At 42.7% G+C, this 25,583-nt stretch overlaps 6 non-coding genes across 6 annotated transcripts; 2 read left to right on the top strand and 4 right to left on the bottom strand.

Moving 5' to 3' along the window:
• Positions 1 to 3,275: 3,275 nt before the first annotated feature.
• Positions 3,276 to 3,349, bottom strand: trnan-auu (transfer RNA asparagine (anticodon AUU)). Its single transcript has one exon. It is a non-coding gene; the product is annotated as a tRNA-Asn (tRNA).
• A 1,170-nt stretch (positions 3,350 to 4,519) lies between these two features.
• Positions 4,520 to 4,592, top strand: trnar-ucg (transfer RNA arginine (anticodon UCG)). Its single transcript has one exon. It is a non-coding gene; the product is annotated as a tRNA-Arg (tRNA).
• A 2,947-nt stretch (positions 4,593 to 7,539) lies between these two features.
• Positions 7,540 to 7,621, bottom strand: trnas-cga (transfer RNA serine (anticodon CGA)). The gene has a single exon. It is a non-coding gene; the product is annotated as a tRNA-Ser (tRNA).
• A 5,088-nt stretch (positions 7,622 to 12,709) lies between these two features.
• On the top strand, positions 12,710 to 12,783 carry trnat-agu (transfer RNA threonine (anticodon AGU)). Its single transcript has one exon. It is a non-coding gene; the product is annotated as a tRNA-Thr (tRNA).
• Positions 12,784 to 17,563: 4,780 nt separating this feature from the next.
• Positions 17,564 to 17,636, bottom strand: trnav-cac (transfer RNA valine (anticodon CAC)). The gene has a single exon. It is a non-coding gene; the product is annotated as a tRNA-Val (tRNA).
• A 451-nt stretch (positions 17,637 to 18,087) lies between these two features.
• trnae-uuc (transfer RNA glutamic acid (anticodon UUC)) lies at positions 18,088 to 18,159 on the bottom strand. Its single transcript has one exon. It is a non-coding gene; the product is annotated as a tRNA-Glu (tRNA).
• Between the last annotated feature and the right edge of the window lie 7,424 nt (positions 18,160 to 25,583).

Below are 25,583 nucleotides of genomic sequence, written 5' to 3' on the forward strand. Positions count from 1 at the left end.
GTGAAGAAGATAGGGAAGTACTTGAGAGGGATTTGACAGTAGAAGAGCTGAGACAGGCTATGGAGAGCTTACAGAAGGGGAAAACTCCGGGTGCTGACGGGCTCCCTAAAGAATTTTATTGCACCTTTTGGGATCTGCTTCAGGATCCGCTACAGCTCCTATTCGAGGAAAGCTATAAGACAGAATTGCTGCCTGACTCCTTAAGAGAAGGCACTATCTCTCTCTTGTTTAAGAAAGGAGCAAAGAATGACATAAAGAACTGGAGACCCCTCAGCCTGTTAGGCGTGGACACTAAGATCCTGTCCAAAGCCCTTTTCCTGCGCCTACAAAATGTAGTGGCCTCACTGGTAGGGAAAGAACAGACTTGTGGGATAGCAGGACGCCTGATGAGCGACAACCTGGCCTTGTTGAGGGATGTCTGTCTGTACTCTGAGGATCGCTCCCTCCCTCTGTGCATTTTAGGTGTAGACCTAGAAAAGGCCTTTGACCTCCTAAACCGGCAGTACTTTACATCGGTACTTGAGCACATGAAGTTTGGCCCCATCATGAGAAAGTGGATTAACCTGCTGTACACAGGTAGCAACAGCAGAGTAATGGTTAATGGCAATAGATCACGCCCCTTTGAAGTCTGTTCAGGGGTGAGGCAGGGCTGCCCATTATCCCCCTTGTTATTCGTTTTGGCTATGGAGCCCTTAGCCTGTGCCTTGCGCCAGGATCAGGCCATTAATGGGATACCAGTGCCTGGAAGTGGGGGAGGAGAGGTAAAGACATCTCTATACATGGATGACGTCACCCTACTCCTCTCTGACAATGCCTCAATTAGCAGAGCTCTGCAGTGCTGTGATCGGTTCTCTTTGGCTTCCTCTGCAAAAATTAACACATCTAAGAGTGAGATTTTTTATCAGAACTGGAGGGAGCCAAAAGAAGGACATGATCTCAGGCTGCAAGAGAAGATAATTAATTTACAGGTGCCATTCCCCGGCATTGTGGCCATTGTCGGTGCTCACACGCGATAAGATAAGGCGGAGGAGAGCGGGGCATGCCCAGCGCCAGACATTCAAGGAGGGGGCAGTGTGAGGTGAGGTGAGGTGAGGTGAGGTGCGACACGCCGGAGCCCCGACGCAGCTAATGCAGAGCAACTGTTGGACTGGCATCGAAAGGACGTGTGCGCACGGAGCGAGCCTTCCCTGCGGCGGAGCGCGGGAACTTTCTCCCACCTCCCGCTGCAGGAGTTGTGTGCGCTGCAGCGGTGCCGAGAGAAAAGCACAGAAGGCAGCAGGCTCTGGAGAGCAGGTAAGAGACGGAGCCTTGTGGGCAGGCGAGCAGGCCCGTTTTTTGGAAATTGCTGAAAAGGTTTGTTCGGTGTGTGGCAGGCGCACGTCGCGAGCTTGCGTGGCGATCTGCCGGTCTGGAGTTATGCAAATGAGGCCGAATTGCATCCCGGGACATGCTGCGAATGCGCAATGGCGACTGCAGATGTGTAGGAAACGGCGCGCTCGTTTTCTCGTTTTGCCCACACTTTTGAGTGTTAGTGTGGCGTGTGAGTGTGCGAAAGAGTGGGCCCAGCAGGAGGCGGTGGCGTGCGGGGCGAGGAGGTGGCCTAGGCTGCGCAATTTGTGCTGTGGGTGCGGGCCTCTTGCAACTTGGTTTATTTGGTTTATTTATGGTTCGCATAAATAAAACCGGAAAAGAGGAATTTATTCTGCTTCCTGTGCGTGCAGTAGTTACAAAGTTGAACGTCTTTACACGATCTGCTGCAGTTTTCAGTGGGCGGGCTTTGTCAGATGGCTTTTAAAAACGCACTGTGTTTCGGCTCGGGAAACATCATGAGAAGTGTCCTGCATGTTTTCAGTGTATAGCTGTCTTTTAACGCATACAGAATTCATTCAAAATCATTGATTTCTCCAATTAACAAGGGTCCCTTAAAGGATGAGTCAAAGTAACGTCTAATCGGATTAGTTTCCTTTGAGCTGGTTCAGAGTTTGCTCAAGAGTTTACCTTTCACAGATGCGCAAAGAAGAATGTTGGGGGTGCATGCTTCAAGGCGCCTTACAGCTGTAGGGAGTGATTTGAGACGATTCGTGGCGTGTGCTCGTTCCCATATACCGTACGCCCCGGGGTGCAGTGCCAGGATGACGTACAATACTGCTTGGGCACGTAACGGCATTATATGCAAGTGCGGGACGTGAGGGTTTTCGTTTGTTCTTTTTGTTTTGCTCTGCTTTGCTTTGTTCCGTGGTCAAGAGGCGTAAGGTAAGTTGTAATCCAGGGAGTACACTGGTGGCAAACAGTCCAAGGTGAGAGGTGAGGTCCAAAGTCGAAAAGGCAGAAGGGGAGTCCAATATCCAGAATAAAAGAAGTAATGGAAAAAACGCCAGGTAGAGCTCTCAAGGAGTAGACTCAATACCAGCGGGAAGCAGGTAAAGATGGTAAAAATAGCACTGCGTACCGCACGGTGGAGTGTGTGCAGGTGGGTTAACTCGTGCGGCGGCGTTTGTTAATAATCACCCGCTGCTGGTGCTGATTAGATTGCTTAAGAGTTGGTCTTAACTGCCTGGCGGTCATGACAAGCTCCTCTTTAAGCTGTGGTTTAGTTTTGCATTCATGTGTTTCTAGAGCAGTTATTTATGGGGGTGGGTGGGTCTTTCACAGAGGCTCAGGACAAATCCCCTGCATGAAAGTCTACTGTGTGCGTTCAAACAGTCACAGGTCAAGAGCCAGGCAGGAGGACAATGGACAGAAGAAGCAACAAACTAAAAATAAAAGAACGAATATGAAAAAGCCACCATCTTTTTCTTTTCGACATTTTCCGACTTTCATGCAAGCCAGGACAAAGTTGCTCGTAGCTACTTGTGGATTCAAATACTCTATCGAGTGCTTTGATGAGTTTTTGCAATTTGATTGTCGTCCTGTCAGCCTGTTTCTGTTTTTTTTTTTCAATCTAGGGATGGAAAGTATGAGGGAAATGATGGAGCAATCAATAACCGCTCCGGAAAAATGGCAGAAAGAAATGGTCCGTCACTAAGGACATTTGTGAAGCAGAGGAGTGACATCACCACAAAGGCGACACATTCTGCTGATGGTTTTGGTGAATAATGATTGAGGCGCGTTAAGAGAAAGGTAGCTGTGTCAGCATGCGTAGGCTGCAAAGGATCAAGCAAAGGTTTGCTCCATGCTGAAAAGAGAAGAAAAGAAGCACAACGTTTCGACTGTGGAGCCTTCTGCGCCATTTTCTTTAGCGGTGATGATGTTTACATTGGAAAAACTGAGACATGCGTCCCTGGGTGGGCTTGAACCACCAACCTTCCGGTTAATAGCCGAATGCGCTAACCGATTGCACCACAGAGACTGACGGCCGCTTGAGCTCCCTACATTTGCAGGTTTATGGTCAAAGAAAACAATCACTTGCACTTCTTGCAGCCGGCAATCTTTTTCCACTGACAACCAAGAAATGGATTTCATCTTTCACAAGCTGTATGGATTTCTTCAAAAACAAGTTATTCCAGAAAGGAAATGAATTCTTGCATTAAACTGAACCAAGCTGTACATGTTTGTCTGAAATGAGACATTCGGCACAACAAGACACGGAGAGAGGCACCGCTGGTATTCAGACCCAGGATCGCCTGCTTACTAGGCAGGCACTTTAAGCCACTAGGGAACAGCGCCAGCAGAGCACCGCCCTTTTACAGACACTTGGACACATCTGTGTTCGGTGTGCACTTAACCTGCTCTCTGAGCCCGTTGCCTCCGTCCCATTTAATAGCAGAACTGACGCCAAGAGAAATGATGAGAAATGGCATTTATCGGGCACTTTTCATGTCCAAGGAGCTCAATGCCCTTGACACCTCCCATTCTTTGGCGACACCATTTTTTCTTTTAATTTCTATACTTATTGATAGAATAAAAACGATATGTCATGTACTGTAAGGGAAATGTCTCTTTTCATGGGGAAAGCTAGCACCAGCAAATGTTGTGTTTAGAAGAAGTGATTTAACATGACACGTGACCTAATTTACCGGAGCAAAAGCTCACCCAGCAAGCCCTGCTTTACTTCTACAGGAGAGAAGTACTGTAGAGTCTGCAAGATGTTCAGCTGGGTAGCTACGTCAGCATGCCTCGGCTGCAAAGGAACAAGTAATAGGTTTATTGCATGCTGAAAAGAGAAGAACGGAAACACAGTGTTTCGGCTGTGAGGTCTTCTCACACCTGAAGAAGCCTCACACCTGTAAAAGGCTCCATGGTTTTCTTTCTTCTCTTTTCAACATGGAATACACCTATTGTCTGCAAGATGTGACAATTTCATGGTGTTTTGGAAGAAAACCTTTTTTCTTTGAATTCAAAATCAATCGGAATTTCAGCACGACACATCAACACTTTTTCTTTTTTAAGGAGATGATATTTTAAACCTGATAAAAATAGTAGGAAACACAAGTTTCTTGCTGTGAAAATTTAGATGGGGAAGTGTACTACTAGTAGCAGTGTAGAGCTCTCTGTGGTGGAGTGCAAGCACATGTTCTATGGGCCAGTGGCGTAATGGATAATGCATCTGACTTCGGATCAGAAGATTGTAGGTTCGAATCCTGCTTGGCTCGTGTGGCTTTTAAACCTCTCAGGTTCCTCGGTAACAGGTTGCTGTCATGTATATGAACTATAGAAAAGCATTTGCCACAACCCGTAAATTAGCACGCAAGTGCGGGCTAGTTAACACAGAACTGTATGGAGATCATCTCCAGCTCCGAGCTCAATTGCAATGAAAAAACATGCAGAACAGAACTGGAGAGCAGCTGAATTTGTGCTCGGTAGGGTGGGGAGGACTCAGCATTGCTATTGTTCTAATTGGCATAAACTGCAGGGAATCTGAATCAGAACATGTCAGTTAGTTCGATCATTGCGTCAATATGTAGGCCACGTTAATATAGAATTATTAGTTTGTCTGTCTCGTCTTTGTATATAGCTGAATGTCCCTGACAATTTCATGTTAGTTTTTAAGAATGACATTGGTGCTAATATATACATATATAGCATATAAGGAACACGTAAAAGTTTAGTCCATGCTGAAAAGATAAGAAAACCGCCACAACGTTTCATCTTGGAATAAATCTTTACTTGTTGTTTTGCAGCCTACCCATTCTGACCTAACTCCTCCCTTGAAATTCCCTAACAGATAAGGGTACGTAACGGCTCATGCGATGCTCAGTTGCAATTTGTCCCAAAACAAACAAGAACAGCAGCTGAGGGTTTGAGTTTGAACATGCACTGTATTAAAGCAGCTTTTATTTCCATTGATAAATGCTAGATATTCCTACAGAGATTCTCCAGGTGTGTAAGCGATTCCTGTTTCTGTTTCTATTTCTGTTTCATATATATAAACAGTATATATATATTTGTTACATGTGTCTCTGCAATAGTATAAATGTGTTATACACTATCAGGGGCTGCTTTTTTGTGCACCTCATCTACAACAAGGGATTTTTTTTCATTTATGTTTGTGGACCTTCACCATTTGAGGAAGTGAGTTAGATAAGAAAGTTACAGGTATGGTGAGCAATGACTGACAAAGGCACGTACTGCGTATTCCTTACAGAAGTGTAAGCAATTTGTTCTAAAAAACACCGGCTAAAGTCCAACATCGTTAGCAATCTTATTACTTAAACAGAATTAACATCAATAAACTGTAAGGTGCTGGTACATGCGAGTAGATTTGATCTTCTATTAAACAAAAATGCAATTACAGCTCTAAAAGGTCAACCTAGACTTCTGTAACAGATCAGTTCAGATCATCGCTGTTCCTCTGACCTTGTGAGTCTTTGGAATTTTAAAATTGTATTTTGCTTGCCTTTCATGTGGTCTGTGTACAAGTCACTGTGGCGTATGCGGTCCTACACAGCCTTGCTATAGACGTGACGAGCCTCCGCTATGTTGCAATGGAGAACAGGTTCAGTATGGAGCTGCCGAGAAAATTCAGCTGGAAAGCTCGTTGCAGAAAAGCATCGTTATCTGCGTCCAGCTGCAAAGCGTCACTCGTGGGTGCTGAAGAATCGATTTCCAAGGCAGTGGGTCTAGGCGATTTAGAGTGTTAAAGGTCCCAGCGAAAACAAAACAGCGCTGGTCCTTTTTCATGCACGCACGAGAGCAAATGCAAAGGACACCGTAGTCGGCAGGATTTGAACCTGCGCAGAGAGCACCAAATAGATTTCAAGTTTGTTGCCTTAACCTCTCGGCCACGATTACAGTAAATACGCCAGCTGTTGGCTTCTTGCTACAATCGAACAGGGAGTGCGAGGCGGCGGCGGCGGCGGCAACTTTTTTCAAGTTCGCTCTCCGTTTAAGAAACCTTTTACGCCATACGTGTAAGCAGACACACACCTCAGAGTACTTAAGGGTGGCTTCAAGTTGGAATGATAAAGTTTCCCCGTTCGGACATGAAAATAGAACTTTCTTAGAAAGAAATCAACAACGGAGACATGTGGACGACGATTTCAGTCACTGCACTTTGAATAGCATTTTTACTCGAGTTACAGGAGATGCACGAATGGCCCTTGACCTACGCTCTTACGAATGCCTTGGAACATTCAAAGAGAACAGCCCTCAAGTCCTGCGGTTTATTATAATGCTGTTGCGTGTCGAGGCAGTATTTGACTCCGTCCTACCGTTGAGACACGGGGCGTACTGTAAATGAACTGCACCTGACAGCTTTAGAAAAACACCTGGGCTCAGTACGGTGCTGAGAGCTCAGCGTTGCTGTTGTTCTAATTAGCACGCACTGCATCGGCTATGACCCGAACTTTTCAATTATTCCGATCAGTAAGTCAACACGTAGTCCACATGAAAGGTAGAAATATTCTCTTGTCTGTCTCTTGTTTTTATAGAACTGAATGTCCCTGACAATGTACTGTTAGTTTTAATTGAAGAACGGCATCTGTGTTCAAATATACCAGACAAGTTTACGTAACTGCTCATGCAACACTCAGTTGTAATTAGTCAAGAAATAAAGTCGAACAACAGCTGCGAGTTTGATTCTGAACGTATGAGATTGCAGCGCCTTTTACTTCCATTGACAAATGATAGATATTCGAAGAGAGATCCTTCAGACCAGCAAGCAAACCCACGGCTATTTCGGTTTTCTATCTAGGCAACGTTGGTGTCTGCGATAGCATACATGAAAGCGTGATGCAATTTCTGTGGCTACACTTGTTGCACGTCATGCACAGTAAGAGTGTTTCTAACACCAAATACAAAGTCAACAATTAGCGATCACGCCTTCTCCTCAGTTAACCCACTGAAACCCTTGCTGTTAACAGTTCTTTACTGCGTGCTTTACGAGCACCTACATATTGTGTCGGTTCTTTCAGCTTTATTCATTAGGTTTTCAAAGGCATAAGTAGAGCACCAGAGGTGCGAACACAAAGTGTGTGGTTACCTGAAGAATTGATTTCCATGGCAGGGGGGACAAGCGATTTAGCGTTTTTATAGCACGAGGAAAGGAGAAGCGGCACTACGCCTTTTCAGCGCAGGCACAAAGCGACGTGCGGCAGACGCCGTAGTCGGCAGGATTCGAACCTGCGCGGGGAGTCCCCAATGGATTTCGAGTCCATCGCCTTAACCACTCGGCCACGACTACAGCGAGCTCGCCGCTGCCGCATTCCTCCTATAATCTAACACGGAGTGCGAGGTGGCTGCGGAAACGTTTTCAAAGTCGCTCTCCGTTAAAAAAAAAACCTTTCAGAAAATACGTGCCGGCAGACAGACACGCCTCAGAGGGTTTAAGGCTGGCTTCACGTTCAAATGATAAAGTCTCCCCGTCCAGAAGTCAAAATGCAACTTTGGCAGACAGAACAAACATCAACAAACCACAAATGTGGACAAGGATTTTACAAGCTGCACCACATTGCACTTTCAAAAGCATTCGTGTTAGACGCAGGAATTGCCTTTGATTTGCGCGCTTACGAACGCCACGGAAAACGAAACAAAACTAAAGCCCTCAGCTCTTGCACTTGATTATAATGCCGTTAGGTGTCGAAGCAGTAATTTACGTCATCCCACCACTGCAACACGGGGAATAGAGGGAAATGAGCACAAGGTGAGATATTTTTAATCTGTAAGGCTTCTGTAGTTTCTTTTTGAAATCATTGTTACAACATATTATGTAAAAGCATGTTGAAAAGAATCTACCTGCATTCCAGCGGCCCTGAGCAAGAGGCCGCTGTCCAGGAGGAAGAGATGCCAGAGGCTGCTCTAGAAACTGAAACAGAAGCGGATAAGGAAGGGGAAGATGTGAGCTCTGAAGAACTCTATCAGCAGTAAGACTTTTTATTTTTCAGATGTATCTATTTTTTACTAAAATTCTATTTGTCTTATAGGTTTAAAATGTTTAAACCGGTGTTTTATATCCTTACAGGCCCTGAATAGTTAAAAAGTATCAGCAGGCCGGAAGAGAGTGGCCCAAGCTGGACTCTATAGAAAGCACTCCCTGGATGCTCCTCTCCTGATTGGATTCAAACAGTACCTTACCAAGGATCTGGGAGTGGCAAATTATTCTCAGGAGGTATTTATTTTTTAAAGGCATTAAAAATTAAGCAATGGTATCTTCATTGTAAATGTTTTTGTTTCTTAGCTTAAAATTCACCCAAAATGATGTCAGCCATAAACATCATGACTCTATATTTCCTACCTGAATCTATTCTACTTAAATTATTACATTATACACAATTTGAGTTAATTTTAAAAAGTAAAAGGTAATGAAAGGAATGCATTTTCATAAGAAAGATAATACCGATATGCATGTGATAATCTTCCTTATATCATGTAGTGCGTCATTTGGACACTTTGTGGGCTTGAAATACAAAGAAAATCATGTTCTATGGTACAAGATAAATACAAAACTTAAGCTTTTATTTTAATTAGATTTGTTTATAAAGCATAAGCAATCATTTATTACATCGCTTCTTGAATTAAATCTTTTGACAAGAGGTAAGACTTCTATTTTACATTTAAACCCATGTTTAGCTGTGTTTTTTAGATTTAACTGAACCAATTTCTGTGTGTGATAATGTCCTTGAATTCTGACAACATCACACTAAATTACATGATATAAAACAGCTAATGTTTCTAGAGATAAAGTTTCTGGGATGCTTCTAATTACTTTTTATTACCAGGGACAGTTTAATTCACCTTGTACAGTACTGAAAGACCAAGATGCTTTTTTTAAAAGTTATTTGACATTTTATAGAACTTTGTCTACTATGGCAACATGATGAGCTTGGTGAAACTTGGAAAAATACTGCTTGGCCACTTATCTTAATATAAAGATAGGATAAAGGTTTATCTTTTGCACCTACCTGACCCCCAGGGAAGGCCAATGCTTTCTAAGTTGATGGTTCCCTACAGTAGACTGTACCTTATCTTCAAAGGTAATGTATATTGACCCAAATCAGTTTTGGAATCCAATCTACTGACAAGATGGAGCACATCCTTTTTTCAGGATTTTAGCATCATACGTTTGGTATATTTAGTCCCTAATGCTGAAAGAAATGATCATAGAACATTTGGACACTTTGTGGGCTTGAAATACAAAGAAAATCATGTTCTATGGTACAAGATAAATACAAAACTTAAGCTTTTATTTTAATTAGATTTGTTTATAAAGCATAAGCAATCATTTATTACATTAATATATGTGAAAATAACATTTTAGCATCATACGTTTAGTATATTTAGTCCCTAATGCTGAAAGAAATGATCATAGAACATGACATCTAACCTTACCTGTGGCGTCTTTTATCCCTATTGCTCAATGCACGGTGAAAGCATTGCATACATGTGTCTGACAATGAGGAATGGGCCCCTGAGACAGTCATTTGCATGTTTCACAAACGATCGTATATTACTAGAGATTCTGTTTGGGATTCAGATGTGAATTCGGACAGCAATCCCTTTCAAGAAATGATATGTTCTGGATGAGGTCAAAGGTGATGGAACACTGTATTTAGGATGTGTTTGCAGTGATTGTGTGTCTCCTGCTTCAACGCAGTGATATATAGATGTGCTCCTGTAATTTATTGGTACATGCCCAGGGCAGTAAGCAGTCTGAGGATTTATTTCCAGACGGCATAGAGCAGTGAAGCAGTGAAGTAGTGCAACACACTGGATCATTATATTATTAGAATCTATTCTATTTAAATTATTACATTATACACAATTTGAGTTCATTTTAAAAAGTAAAAGGTAATGAAAGGAATGCATTTTCGTAAGAAAGATAATACCGATATGCATGTGATAATCTTCCTTATATCATGTAGTGCGTCATTTGGACACTTTGTGGGCTTGAAATACAAAGAAAATCATGTTCTATGGTACAAGATAAATACAAAACTTAAGCTTTTATTTTAATTAGATTTGTTTATAAAGCATAAGCAATCATTTATTACATCGCTTCTTGAATTAAATCTTTTGACAAGAGGTAAGACTTCTATTTTACATTTAAACCCATGTTTAGCTGTGTTTTTTAGATTTAACTGAACCAATTTCTGTGTGTGATAATGTCCTTGAATTCTGACAACATCACACTAAATTACATGATATAAAACAGCTAATGTTTCTAGAGATAAAGTTTCTGGGATGCTTCTAATTACTTTTTATTACCAGGGACAGTTTAATTCACCTTGTACAGTACTGAAAGACCAAGATGCTTTTTTTAAAAGTTATTTGACATTTTATAGAACTTTGTCTACTATGGCAACATGATGAGCTTGGTGAAACTTGGAAAAATACTGCTTGGCCACTTATCTTAATATAAAGATAGGATAAAGGTTTATCTTTTGCACCTACCTGACCCCCAGGGAAGGCCAATGCTTTCTAAGTTGATGGTTCCCTACAGTAGACTGTACCTTATCTTCAAAGGTAATGTATATTGACCCAAATCAGTTTTGGAATCCAATCTACTGACAAGATGGAGCACATCCTTTTTTCAGGATTTTAGCATCATACGTTTGGTATATTTAGTCCCTAATGCTGAAAGAAATGATCATAGAACATTTGGACACTTTGTGGGCTTGAAATACAAAGAAAATCATGTTCTATGGTACAAGATAAATACAAAACTTAAGCTTTTATTTTAATTAGATTTGTTTATAAAGCATAAGCAATCATTTATTACATTAATATATGTGAAAATAACATTTTAGCATCATACGTTTAGTATATTTAGTCCCTAATGCTGAAAGAAATGATCATAGAACATGACATCTAACCTTACCTGTGGCGTCTTTTATCCCTATTGCTCAATGCACGGTGAAAGCATTGCATACATGTGTCTGACAATGAGGAATGGGCCCCTGAGACAGTCATTTGCATGTTTCACAAACGATCGTATATTACTAGAGATTCTGTTTGGGATTCAGATGTGAATTCGGACAGCAATCCCTTTCAAGAAATGATATGTTCTGGATGAGGTCAAAGGTGATGGAACACTGTATTTAGGATGTGTTTGCAGTGATTGTGTGTCTCCTGCTTCAACGCAGTGATATATAGATGTGCTCCTGTAATTTATTGGTACATGCCCAGGGCAGTAAGCAGTCTGAGGATTTATTTCCAGACGGCATAGAGCAGTGAAGCAGTGAAGTAGTGCAACACACTGGATCATTATATTATTAGAATCTATTCTACTTAAATTATTACATTATACACAATTTGAGTTCATTTTAAAAAGTAAAAGGTAATGAAAGGAATGCATTTTCATAAGAAAGATAATAAGTATATGCATGTGATAATCTTCCTTATATCATGTAGTGCGTCATTTGGACACTTTGTGGGCTTGAAATACAAAGAAAATCATGTTCTATGGTACAAGATAAATACAAAACTTAAGCTTTTATTTTAATTAGGTTTGTTTATAAAGCATAAGCAATCATTTATTACATTAATATATGTGAAAATAACATTTTAGCATCATATTATTACATACAGGTCTCTAGCTTCAACACAGTGAGATATATATATGCTCAGTGATTTATTGGTACATGCCCAGGGCAATAATCAGAATGAGGATTTATTTTCAGACGGGCTATAGGTAGTGTTGTGAAATACTTCAACACACTGGATCGCAGATTTAGACCCCCTGCACTCTTACTCCTTAAAAACCAAAGAAATGAAGATATGTAGCAATCACATTGTAACAGGGGTGACAGTGATTTAATGCTTATACTAGTGGACTTCTGGTACCTTTAGGGTACGGTGTTCCCTGAAGGGATCTCAAACCCTGCATTTCAGATGCCTAGCTGTATCGCTGATGTGTTGCACCTCAGAATCACTTTTAAACCTTACCTCTGGTATCTTTAATCCCTATTGCTCAACGCATGGTGAAAGTATTGCATAAATGTGTCTGAAAATGAGCAATGGGCACCTGAGAGTCATTTTCCTGTTCCACATGCAATTTCAACATTTTCCTTGGGAGACATCAAGCCAGCAAGCCACTGCTGTGGTTCAGTGGCCAGTGTGGAGTTCAGTGGCCCTGTTGTACACAGAAAGCACATTGAGTTCCTTGGACATGAAAAGTTCCAGATAAAAGCCATTTCTCATCCTTTTTCTTGGTGTCGATGTTGCTATTGTATGTAAAGGTGGCAACTTGCTCAGCGAGCAGGCGGAGCACACACCGAATGCAGATGTGTCTGAGTGGTGTGTCCAAGTGGCTGCAAAAGGACAGCGCTCCCGGGGCGCCGTGGCTTAGTTGGTTAAAGCGCCTGTCTAGTAAACAGGAGATCCTGGGTCCGAATACCAGCGGTGCCTTTTTTTGTTCTGTCTTCTTATTATTCCGATCAGTAAGTCAACACGTAGTCCACATGAAAGGTAGAAATATTCTCTTGTCTGTCTCTTGTTTGTATAGAACTGAATGTCCCTGACAATGTACTGTTAGTTTTAATTGAAGAACGGCATTTGTGTTCAAATATACCAGACAAGTTTATGTAACTGCTCATGCGACACTCAGTTGTAATTAGTCAAGAAATAAAGTCGAACAACAGCTGTGGGTTTGATTCTGAACGTATGAGATTGCAGCGCCTTTTACTTCCATTGACAAATGATAGAGATTCGAAGAGAGATCCTTCAGACCAGCAAGCAAACCCACGGCTATTTCGGTTTTCTATCTAGGCAACGTTGGTGTCTGCAATAGCATACATGAAAGCGTGATGCAATTTCTGTGGCTACATTTGTTGCACGTCATGCACAGTAAGAGTGTTTCTAACACCAAATAAAAAGTCAACAATTAGCGATCACGCCTTCTCCTCAGTTAACCCACTGAAACCCTTGCTGTTAACAGTTCTTTACTGCGTGCTTTACCAGCACCTACATATCGTGTCGGTTCTTTCAGCTTTATTCATTAGGTTTTCAAAGGCATAAGCAGAGCACCAGAGGTGCGAAGGCAAAGTGTGTGGTTATCTGAAGAATTGATGTCCATGGCAGCGGGGCCAAGCGATTTCGCGTTGTTATAGTACCAGGAAAGGAGAAGCGGCACTTCGCCTCTGCCGCGCAGGCACAAGGCGACAGGCGACATGCGGCAGACGCCAGAGTCGGCAGGTTTCGAACCTGCGTGGGGAGTCCCCAACGCATTTCGAGCCCATCGCCTTAACCACTCGACCACGACAAAAGCGAGCCTGCCGCCGCCGCATTCCTCCTATAATCAAACACGGACTGCGAGGTGGCTGCGGATACCTTTTTAAAGTTGCTCTCCGTTAAAAAAAAAATACCTTTCACAAGATACGTGCCGGCAGACAGACACACCTCAGAGGGTTTAAGGCTGGCTTCACGTTCAAATGATAAAGTCCCCCCGTCCGGATGTCAAAATGCAACTTTGGCAGACAGAACAAACATCAACAAACCACAAATGTGGACAAGGATTTTACAAGCTGCACCACACTGCACTTTCAAAAGCATTTACGTTCGTGTTAGACGCAGGACTTGCCTTTGATTTGCGCGCTTACGAACGCCATGGAAAACGAAACAAAACTAAAGCCCTCAGCTCCTGCACGTGATTATAATGCCGTTACGTGTCAAAGCAGTTATTTACGTCATCCTACCACTGCAACACGGGGAATAGAGAGAAATGAGCACACACTACGAATCGTCTCAATCACTCCCTAGAGTCGTAAGGCGCATTGAAGGGTGCACCCCCATCATTAATCGTTGCGCCTCTGTGAAAGGAAAGCTCTTGGGCAGTCTTTGAAACAGCTCGGATGAAACACTTGATTGCTTCCATGTGCATCTGGAGCCCACCCAGTGGGCAAAAGACGTATAATATACGTCTATTAAACGCTTACCTTATACGTCTAAATGTGGTCTACAATTCGTCTAGAATGAAATTCTAATATACGTCTAAAGTTATACGTCAATTATACGTCTATGTTTAGACGTTCATTATACATAAATGGTTGGAGTTCTATTATACGGATAAATTTAGAGGACTATTATACATATATGGTTGGAGTTCCAGATAACTTTAGAGGTCTATTATACGGATAACTTTAGAGGACTATTATACATATATGGTTAGAGGTCTGTTATACGTATAACTTTAGAGGTCTATTATACGTATATGGTTAGAGGTCTGTTATACGTATATGGTTAGAGGTCTATTATACGGATAACTTTAGAGGTCTATTATACGTATATGGTTAGAGGTCTATTATACGCATAACTTTAGAGGTCTATTATACGTATATGGGTAGAGGTCTATTATACATCAAAGATAGATTTTATAGGTGTAGAAACAAGTAAACCAAGCCAATGATTAGATTTAGAAATGTATTCTGAAAATACACATTCACACCTGAAACATATGTATTTCAAATTATACATTGTATACAATCAATCAACAATCAACATATGGGCAATAATCATAAAAAACACATCTAGTCTTAAACTTTAGCTACAAATTCTGGTAATATGGCAATATACAGTATAGTAATGACAAACACAAAACTAATTACATTAACACACTAACTCAAAACCACATTTTTAATTTAAATATACATTTTAAAATGTACAACTTCTATATTTCCAAGAAAAAAAAATATTACAATGGAAGTTAAGATGATTTTTTCCCACTATTTGCAAACCCTGTCTAATTGTCCTAACAGTTAGAACCAAAAACCTATTATTTTCAGTGTCCAGATCTCCTGGCCCCCTGCCTTTCATATGCATTCTTCAAGTAACACATTGCATGCTCCTTTATTTCTTTTTCTGTTGATGTAGGGTGGGACTTCAGCACCGCAGCTAGGAGAAAATTATATAATATTACTTCCCAAATAAATGATGATTAATATCTTCTTTAGTATAATCTAAAAAGTGAACGGTTTACTAAGCTCAAAACTGAAATAAATGTATAAAATTTGGCTTGCATCATAGCAGTTGAGCAATTAAGTCTGTCCTAATTAAAGAGTACCCAAAGTTTGAAAGTACAACATAGAATAAGAATAGAGAAACGGCAAAACGATTTTGTGTCATCTTCCCCATTCACACTATTTTATGTGCCATTTTTTGCTTATTCAAGTACTATTTTAATCAAAATAATATTAAGAAAGATCTGTATGTATTCAGATAGTATTATTATTGTTCATACTTACTCGTCAAAAGAGGATTGCTGAGATATTTGCGGATATACTTCTACGTTTGAAAAACGTGTCCAAAATTGTGACCAACGAATACTAGCAATGCATTGTGGTATATAACCGGAAAATATGCTGGGTTCGATATTTTCTCAACGTATGCGTTTATTAATGTTGTCGATATTATGGTTGAAATATAACATTGATAATACATCGCGGCTATGTGCCCCCTGCTATGAGCTGATGTGCAATTTTAACGCATGTAGTTAGTAAGGATCGGTCACTGTTGTATGGTATTATATATAATGACATTATGGAATAGGATGGGGACAGGCTTGGCATCACGGGGGGAGGGGGGAATGTTGCCCCTTCAGTTTTGGGCAAAAAGATTTACCTAACTTAATTTGCGCCCTAAAAAAATAGTTGTACTTTGTCAATGGTCAGACAACACTAAATGACAGGAACAGTCACTCAGTCTGTTTGATGGGCAGGAGGGCTATCCATCCAGGAACTGCACATATCAGTGTCGTTATTGAGTGTCAACATTACGATCCTGTTTGCTCAGGTGGACCGATTCCTTGCAGTAGTTTATCATTATACTTAAAATCGTTATATAACTAGGACTAGTTATAGCAGTCTGTGCTTTCTGTTGGTTTTACAACATTTTTTCTTAACGATTCAGAACGTCCATGTAGCTGCAAAAATGAACGCTTATGGTACTTTTCGCTCCAGACAATACTCTCCAGTGAGAGTGACGAAAAATGTGAAACTGAACTTCATCGCAAATACCAGATTGTTAGTCGATATCTTCTATCATGAAGCACTAATCAATGGCATAGCTGCGAGATTTCATTTGGGTAGCTGCACCGTACAGCTCCGTTTCAACCGAAATATCACCCCGCTCAGAATTTCAGACGCCCCCCTACAGATTTTTCCCCGGGCACCGCGCACTGATGGGGGACGGGGTTTCCAGGAAATGGTATCAACTTTTCTCAAGAAAATAAAAATAGAAACTCTATAGGCACTCAAACATTTTACTGTTTTTTTTCAGGCAGGTGGCAAGACCCCTCCGCAAAACCCTTGTATGCCAAGCTGTGGGCATTGATTCGTCGAATACAGTATATTCACGGCGAAAATACGGCTATACGTATATATACGTCGCCTCGACGTATAATCAACGTCGAATTGCAACCGTAAAATCGACGACATTAATAAATGCATATATAACGTCGAAAACACATCTAACACTAGGAGTATACGGCACTCTGCACAGTGTACGAAGTAAATTATTTTCGCAGTAATTAATTTACACGTGTATAATAAATATAATTAATTACTGCGAAAATAATTTACTTCGTACACTGTGCAGAGTGCCGTATACTCCTAGTGTTAGATGTGTTTTCGACGTTATATATGTGTTTATTAATGTTTATTTCACAGCGTCATGCACCTTTTCATTGCTCTCGCTTTCAGAGCCTCCGCACGGCACACGACTCAACATCATGAAGCACATTGAAGTGAAAGCAGGGAGCGCTGCGACATGCACTGTGCAGATCCCGCCACACTAAGAGGTATATAAGCGTCAAAGGCAAGTCATTCCGAGTTGGTCGTTTGTGTTTTCCGTTCAGACGCGAAATGCTGAAATGATCTCTCGGCTCCTCGGTTGTCATTTCTGCTCCGTAAAGGAATCACAGCACGAGTCGGCTTCCAGCACGGTGGGTCGGGACACGATGCCGGGGGTCGGAGAGAGCGATGTCTTCCTCGTTAGTATAGGACCTGTCACCTGTCCCCACCTGTCACGCGGGAGACCGGGGTACATCAGGACGCGCATTGAAGTGAAAGCAGGATGCGCTGCGACATGCACTGTGCAGATCCCGCCACACTAAGAGGTGAGTGGGTCTGTTCGATCACAGCGCTAGCCGAATCCCCAATCCCCTTTTGTGCGTGGCGACAGAAGAAGTCTGGTCTGTTTCCGCCCGGTTTCGATCCGGGGACCTTTCGCGTGTGAGGCGAACGTGATAACCACTACACTACGGAAACTGTGGTCAGATGTGCCCAGCGGCCCAGCGCTGAGCTTCGCCAATGCGATTCAGCTGCTTCCAGTGCCTTTATTGGGGTGCGCTGATGGACCGTGCTCTCTCTCCAGAGACCAGCACGCCTGTCATGGACGGAGCAGGAAAGACGGCGCCACATTCTACAGCCCTCTCCACACAATCGACGAAATCGGGCTACTGAAGTGGAGAAAATCGCCTCTCCAGAAAGTGCAAATATCATCTTGGAGAGTATAAATCCTATTGCCGAAGGTCAGCCCTGTCTACCAGAGTGACCCTCCCACCTCCTGCAGCGATGGTCAGCTCGTCTCACACGCGAGAAGTTTCGGCTGGAAACAAGCGCCCCCTCTTCTCGCACGTTTTGCACGTTGAGTAGTTTTAATGCGGCTTCTTCGTACACAGTGCTGATCTTTTGGAAAGCAGGAGACAAAATTGACACGTTCCCATACCGGGAGTCGAAACCGGGCCGCCTGGGTGAAAACCAGGAATCCTAACCGCTAGACCATATGGGAATGCACAACTCTGCTGTTCCGGGCATCATGCAAGCAAACGACATGAATATGAGAAAACACGCAAGAGAGTTGTCACTCAGAGTGTCGAAGGGTCGATGTATACTGGGGCTCAGTTGAAATGCAACGTCAGGACTTTTCCGAATTATGTCACACGAAGAGAGCACAGCCTTTTCTGCCCTGCCACGTGTGTATCGGTAACTCGCCGTGATCGTATAGTGGTCAGTACTTTGCATTGTGGCCGCAACAACCCTGGTTCAAATCCGGGTCACGGCAGAATAGGGGCGTCTGCTTTTACTACTTGCATGAATGAAGGCAAAAAAAAGCCAATCGATGTGAACGAACGGCGCTTTACAGAGGAGTACTGCCTGACTGGATCGTTGATGAACGACAGAGGCCACTCCGACCTCTTCTCGGGTTTCTTCAATGACTTACTAAGGATCTTCTTCACATTCGCCCATGCAGGGGAAGCCAGTTACACCAAAGCAAACGCAGGAAAGTGCATTTCATGCAGAGACCAGGGGGGACCTGTTTACACCAAGAGTGGTCGGAGTATGGAACAATGCGCCAAGCCCTGTTTCTGGAGTCGATTCTTGATTAGATCTTGGGCTCACTAAGAGGCCCCCGCTGGGTACTAATCTTTCTGTTGTTCTCGCAGGTGTTGCGCTGCTTTTGAGCCGACAGAGCTCGTCTTGGTCTGTCGGGACAGCCCAATTGCAAATGATCGGCTCCAGGTACAGAAAAAACATGCGTTTGGTACAAGAGTGCATGAAGGCACCCGAAATACATTGGGAACAAATGACTGGTGGTTCAAAACCTCTGTGAAGTGCAGGAGTGTACAAGAAGAGGCTGTTTGCACCCAGTCTCGAACCGGGGACCTTTCGCGTGTTAGGCGAACGTGATAGCCGCTACACTACGGAAACCTGTAGGGAGTGTTGCTGGTGTCTCGCTTGCGTTTCGGGCTGAGAAAGGGACGCGTCACTTTAGGCAGAGGGCGCTGGAGAGAGGAACAAAGGGCGCGATGAAACAAAATGCTGAAACCCGGGATCGAGCCAGGGACCTTTAGAACATTCTCTCACGAATCGTTAGAATACGTGCGTTTGATCATCAATTGCGTAACAACCACATTCGTTCGACTTGAGCCATCAAGCTCATAGTTTTCAAATCTTGAAAGCTGTCATCGAGCACATCATAGTGTGCAGTACGCCCCGTAACTTGCGTACTTCAACAGAAAGAAGAGCAGACAGCTCCATAAATATGCGAGGCGCAGAGAGTGCAAGGCGAGCCGCACACGCTTCGGTGGCTGAGAGAGGGCAGTTTTTGCTTCTGCATTTCCCAAGTAAGGACGCATGACAACAAGCGATCGCGGTGCTCATTTACGACATAGTGGTGATGAGTTTTCAGTACGTGTTCTTTTGAACGAGCAATGAGGTTGCTGCCTTGGACAGCTGACTGCACGCTCTCATTGTGCCACGTGATGAGTATTAACCAGGCTCGTTCAGTCATTAGTCACATTCCATCGTTTGCCATAAGCAGATGCTGCAAGGTGATGTGGATATCAGTTCCCAGTCTTGTGGACGAGGACAAAAAGAACACACAAGGGCTCATCCGCGAGTTGAACCCAGGACCTCCCACACCCTAAGCAAGAATCATACCCCTTAACCAATGAGCCACGGCAGCACTTTCCATTTTATTCTGTCAGCGAGCTTGAGGGGGAGAGGCGTCATTCGCTCGTCCAGTCAGACCTTCATCAATAAGTCAAGAAAGCCGCAATTACACGACTGCCTTGCAGACGAAGGGCAGTGAACTGCACCCGGTAAGAGGGGAACAAGTGGCTCTAGGCGACACCGAGGCATGAGCCCCAGCGAGGGGGGTTAGCTTGCATGGTACAGCGCTTGCTTTGCATGCGAGAGGTAGCGGGATCATTTCCCGTGTGCTTAGAGCTTGATGTGCCGAAAGGTGTCCTTTAGCCTGTGGTCACGCCTTGCATGGAGAGCGTCATGCAGCTGTCAATCATTTCGCAGCCACGCCCCCTCTTCATCTTCTTTCTGCCTTAAGCGTCTCCGCCACTCTCTCTTGACATTTCATGTCAGCATGTCAGAAGTCCGAGTGACGTTTTTAATGGCTGAGTGAGGGCACGATGCTGAAGCAGAGAGGCCACTTCAGCCAGAGAGACTTGTGCTAGGTGAGATCTGAAAAACAGACTCGCAACAGAAACAGACCAAAAAAGTATCGGTGAGATCAAAAGGCAAATGCAACATCCAGCAGAGGGCGTCTAAAGATTAGGGAACGGGCGACTGAAATCCATGAGGCAAACTTTCCAGCTGTGTACTGCAGCTGGCCTCGTTGGCGTAGTTGGTAGCACGTCAGTCTCATCATCTGAAGGTCCTGAGTTTGATCCTCACACGGGGCAGGGCTGCTTCCTCTCTTGCTCTTTTCAAACACTTGCGGCAACTGTTCGCTCATAACCACGTCTGGAATGCGTGACCTTTACACGGGGGAGAAGCAACGCCGCATCCCTTTTCTAAAGAACATTCACATTCAGAAATAAGTCAAGAAATTTGCCATTACTTTCGCTCGCGCTGCTGTCAGCCTGCCCATGTTGCCAAAGAAAGATTCACTCGGCGTCAACATGACAGAACAGCGATCACTTGAAAACACTGTTCCACACTCCGTAAGCAAGAACTTCAGTGTTTGCAGTCACCCGATATGCCGATAGTCAAAGGAGCACAAAACACAAAGCGTCAAAAGACAAGATGAGTTGATGGAAAGAGCGTTGAATTGATGAGCACAAAAGTTCAGCTCGTACAATAGGCAACGAAGGTCCCGGCGTCATCATCGCACTTGAAAGGACTGCCTTGCAGACTAAGGGCAGTGGGAGGTTGCTGTTTTGAGATGGAGGCATTGGGATGGTGGGCCGAGATCTATTCTTCTTAAGGAATTCTTCATCGTGAAAGATCGGTCCACAGGTCATCCAAAGAACTTACAAATTTTTGGGACTCTTCCGGAAGGGAGTGAAGTGCTCAAACACATGACATGCCCCCTTGATCTCACATGCACAATTCTGCTGCAACATGCACAGCTACCGTCCACACCAGGCAGTGGGGCTTCAGCAGAATTTGCTACGCCACCTGCAATTACATATCCAGCTGCACACATATACATGGCCCCTCTGTCCTTTTCAGGATCTCAAAAAAAAGCATAGCGTGGTTTTCCTGCAACCTGATTGACCGCATCTCCCTCAGAATGTGCCCCGTTGCATTCATTGCTGAAGCAGGACGGAGGCTAACGGGCATGCCAGAACAGTTAGGCTCAGCGATCTCTCCAAAATATTGTGGTTGTAGTGGAAGAAATATGGTTTAAATTGTACCTTGGTATTTCAAACTCTCTCTAGAATGTTATCCATTTCTATTTTATTTTGACAGTAACTGGCTAATGACACTAGATGAAAAGAGAAGAAAGAAAACACAACGTTTCGGCCGTGGAGCCTTCTTCAGGTGTGAGGGCTCCACGGCTGAAATGTTGTTTTCTTTCTTCTCTTTTAAGCATGGAATAGACCTATTACTTGTTCCTTTGCAGCCTACGCATGCTGACACAGCTCCCCACCTGAACTGCTAATGATGCCTGGTAGTTTGTGGTACTTGGGTATTGTCTTATGTTTGCTCAAACTGCATATGTGCGATTGCATATTTTTGGGTATTTTCATATGTCAATATTTAATTCACTGACATTCCTGTATGCTTGGAAGAAAGGTAGATTGGATTTGGCACAGGACGCCTGCCCATATTTGTTGATCATTGTTGGGCTGGAAAAACAATGATAAAAAGTGTATGAAAAAAGCTCTCTCCAATATTTCCCTTCCCTTCGCCATGGTTACACTGCCCGTTCTTTCCGTCTTTTGTCCTTCAACAAAGATTCCAGGGCTCTTTTTCCACCATAATATCAGAAGCCAAAAAATAACCATCTAATGTGTAAACAGCATTTGTAATGTTGGTAGCTGGAAGAGGTCAAGTATGTTTGCAAGACCTAGCTGATTACACCACAGACTTACTTTGTTGTTGTCAGTTTTTTTTTCTCTTTTAAAGGCTGTAGGTGGGGTGTGATGGACTGTACCACTATCATAGAAGATTTTTTCAGGACACATCGCAGTTCCATAGTAGAATTTATCAATAGTAGAATTCCATAGGACCTTATTTACCAACATATTACCCAGTGTGAGACTCTGCCAGTAAACCTCAGAGCATTGAGTTCTCCACTGATAAAGATGGCTGTCTGAAGTCATGAAATCCACTGCTGGGATGCCTGAGAGACAGTAATTGAATCTTGGCTGGAATTAGGCTTTCTATTAGTGTTGATCTTTGGGAATTATGTGGTAAAAAGGGAAAACTCCTTTACTTTAGTCACTTTGAATGTTCAAATGTACAGAACCTGCAAAACTAAGCAATGAAAAAAATCCATCACCACTCTCATGATAGCATAACTCATAGTCTCTGCTGTTGTGTAACAATACACACTTTCAATTTTCTTATCGCCTGTCTCCAGAGAGAATGTTGTTAGTGCTGATGACCTTGAATTAGACCTTGTTGACTCTGTAAAACAATCTTCCTCTGCTTAGATTTTCACTCAGATTGATTTTGTTCTCAGATTATTCCTGGCAGGACTGAGTTTCTAGGAAATGAAAAGTGAAAGAAAAAGTACAGAAGATCAGCCCTTGAATATACAACATTGTGCAGTGAGATTGTTAAATGTATTAGCTACTATCCTGTGCTAGAGCCTGTCGTGGTAAGCAGTGGATGACAGGATCTAGCACAGATACTAATGAAACACTGTTAATGAAAGATAAAACACTTGAGTCTTATTTTAGTTTTCCATTTCCCTTTCATTTGTGATGTACTGTACAACAGGCCACAGAACATGCACAAAAACAGATATGCACACATTCACACCAGGCAATGACAGTCTGCCCAGTCAGAATCTGAGCTGAGGTATCAGATTTCTGAATTCCCTGAATTCTGTCATGGATCATCCACAATAAGGGCAATATTTGAACACGAGGATCCCCAGGAGAGAGCCTAGTAACATAAATCTTGGAGCAAAAGCAGATGATTAACTTCATAGTTTGTGTGGTTGAGCCAAAGTTGAGCATGAGGATATGTGAGTCACCATTCTTAGAAATGGATCCAACTTCAGACAGGCGTCAAAAGTAAGAGTATACAGTGCTGGGGCAATGACACTTCAATGATCAGAAGGATAACAAGAGTTTTAATGCATTGAAATTGATTTTCTGGTGATGCACACTGTCATGGAACTATTAATTTTTTAAGGATCACTTACTGACGTCAGACAGCTGCCAATTCTCCAGACTGGAAGGATGAACAGTTTATCCCCCTAGGTACCATATTTCCATATTTCGAAGCATTGGAATAATACATGTCATACAGCAACATAAAAACAGGAAGACAAGTATCACAGCCCCTATAATCGGTGTTAGTAACTTAAAAGAAAAACATTCCCCCTGGCCCAAACAGTGATTCTAACCAGGAGAGAAAAGCCGGTGTATCTTTTATGCCTCTCTCTTTATTCACCTTGTCTTTTAGTTCTTTCAAATGCTGAATAGCGAGCGTAAGATTTCCGTAATCATAGTCATTAGCTGGAATATATGTACAACAGGAGTCTCCTACTAAAGCATAGACTCCTCCAGATGCTGCATTTTGAAGGTCCAGCACGAACCTGTTCTGAAGTGCCATTAATCTAACTCCCCTTAATTCTTGTTTGATAGCGTCTAAGCCTTCTAACGTGATATTAATAAAAGAGTACATTTCATAAAAAGTCGCATGGGTGAGGCTGTAGAATGAGGCATTAAAGCACATATATAACAAGATGCATTAAATTTCTTTAACTTTACAGTATGATTTATAAATTTATACCACAAATTACTCATATCCCCCTCATTATCAGTTTCATTCAGCCAGTTTGTATACAAAGAGGCTTCGTGTTTAGATTCTTCCTCTTTTGGGGTGGTGACAGGCTTCTACATAAAAAGGAAAAAGGCTGTGCACATCAGTCCCAAGCAGGTTATCCCCATCTGTCCTTGTGGAGACATCACTCCTGCGCTTTGCTCAGTTCGTTTGTGACCTTTTTACAGTGGGAAGCATGAATCCAGGGCACCATTTCTGTGACCTTCACAGCAGTGGCAGTGGTCAGCAGCACCTGGTACAGCCCCCTCCACCTGAGTGAACACCATTTCTTTTTCCTGAAGTCTTTCACCAGAATCCAGTCTCCTTATTCACTCATTAGTTCTTACAGCACAGGTAAATCCCTGTGGGCTGGAGCCCAGCATAATCCTAGGCTTTTTTGGTCAACATTGGTCAACAGATTGGTCAACAACTGGGTAATAACTCTTAGAAAAATCTACACATTGTTCCCCTGCCTCAGCTGTGACGTTTTGTAGAACAATTCTAGCTGAAGTTGTAAAATTTCTCTTTGTTCCGTTCCTGCAAAACATCTTATTATGAACAAACAAACCACAATAATCATTTGCATCTAGGGGAATCACTCCCAAGGGTAACCCCCCTTAAAGCTATATTGTTCTACCCATCAGGTTCTGCCACTAGATAAGAGAACCTTTCCCATGAAATCATTTTTTGACCTTCATGATCCCTTCAGGGCGTACAATTAGCACAGAAGCAGCAGCTTTAGTCCACATGTTTTTCAAACAGGATATTAACGATATGATCATAACGAATAATACCAGACCCACAAATATGTATTGAACCAGAGACCCTCTCCATGTTCCTAGCACAGACTGTAGCCATGCACCAATACCCCAATCATCTGGATTGCAGGATTTACGAAGAAAATTATTTTCGCAGTAATTAATTTATTATATTTACTATATTTATTATACACGTGTAAATTAATTACTGCGAAAATAATTTACTTCGTACACTGTGCAGAGTGCCGTATACTCCTAGTTGCGGCACACACGATACATACAGTTAAAAGCCTCAGGCACTGTGTTAGATGTGTTTTCGACGTTATATATGCGTTTATTAATGTCGTCGATTTTACGGTTGCAATTCGACGTCGAGGCGACGTATATATACGTATAGTCGTATTTTCGCCGTGAATATACGTATATTCGACGAATCAATGCCCACTGGGTAAACTCTTGAGCAAACTCTGAACCAGCTCTAAGGAAACTAATCCGATTAGACGTTACTTTGACTCATCTTTTTACGCTCAGTGCTGGATTGCTCAAACTCCAGCTAGGGTTAGGGTTAGCATTCCCACGCTACTTAGACACTTTGTTTACGCTCAGTGCTGGATTTTGGGAACTTCAGGACGAGTGGGAATTTTCTCCTATCTGTCAATTCTGTTTTGTTTTGGAGACTCTTGGCTGCCTATGTTGTACAGTGCAGCGTGAA

Source organism: Lepisosteus oculatus, unplaced genomic scaffold (assembly GCF_040954835.1).
Source record: "Lepisosteus oculatus isolate fLepOcu1 unplaced genomic scaffold, fLepOcu1.hap2 HAP2_SCAFFOLD_99, whole genome shotgun sequence".
Lineage (NCBI taxonomy): Eukaryota > Metazoa > Chordata > Actinopteri > Semionotiformes > Lepisosteidae > Lepisosteus > Lepisosteus oculatus.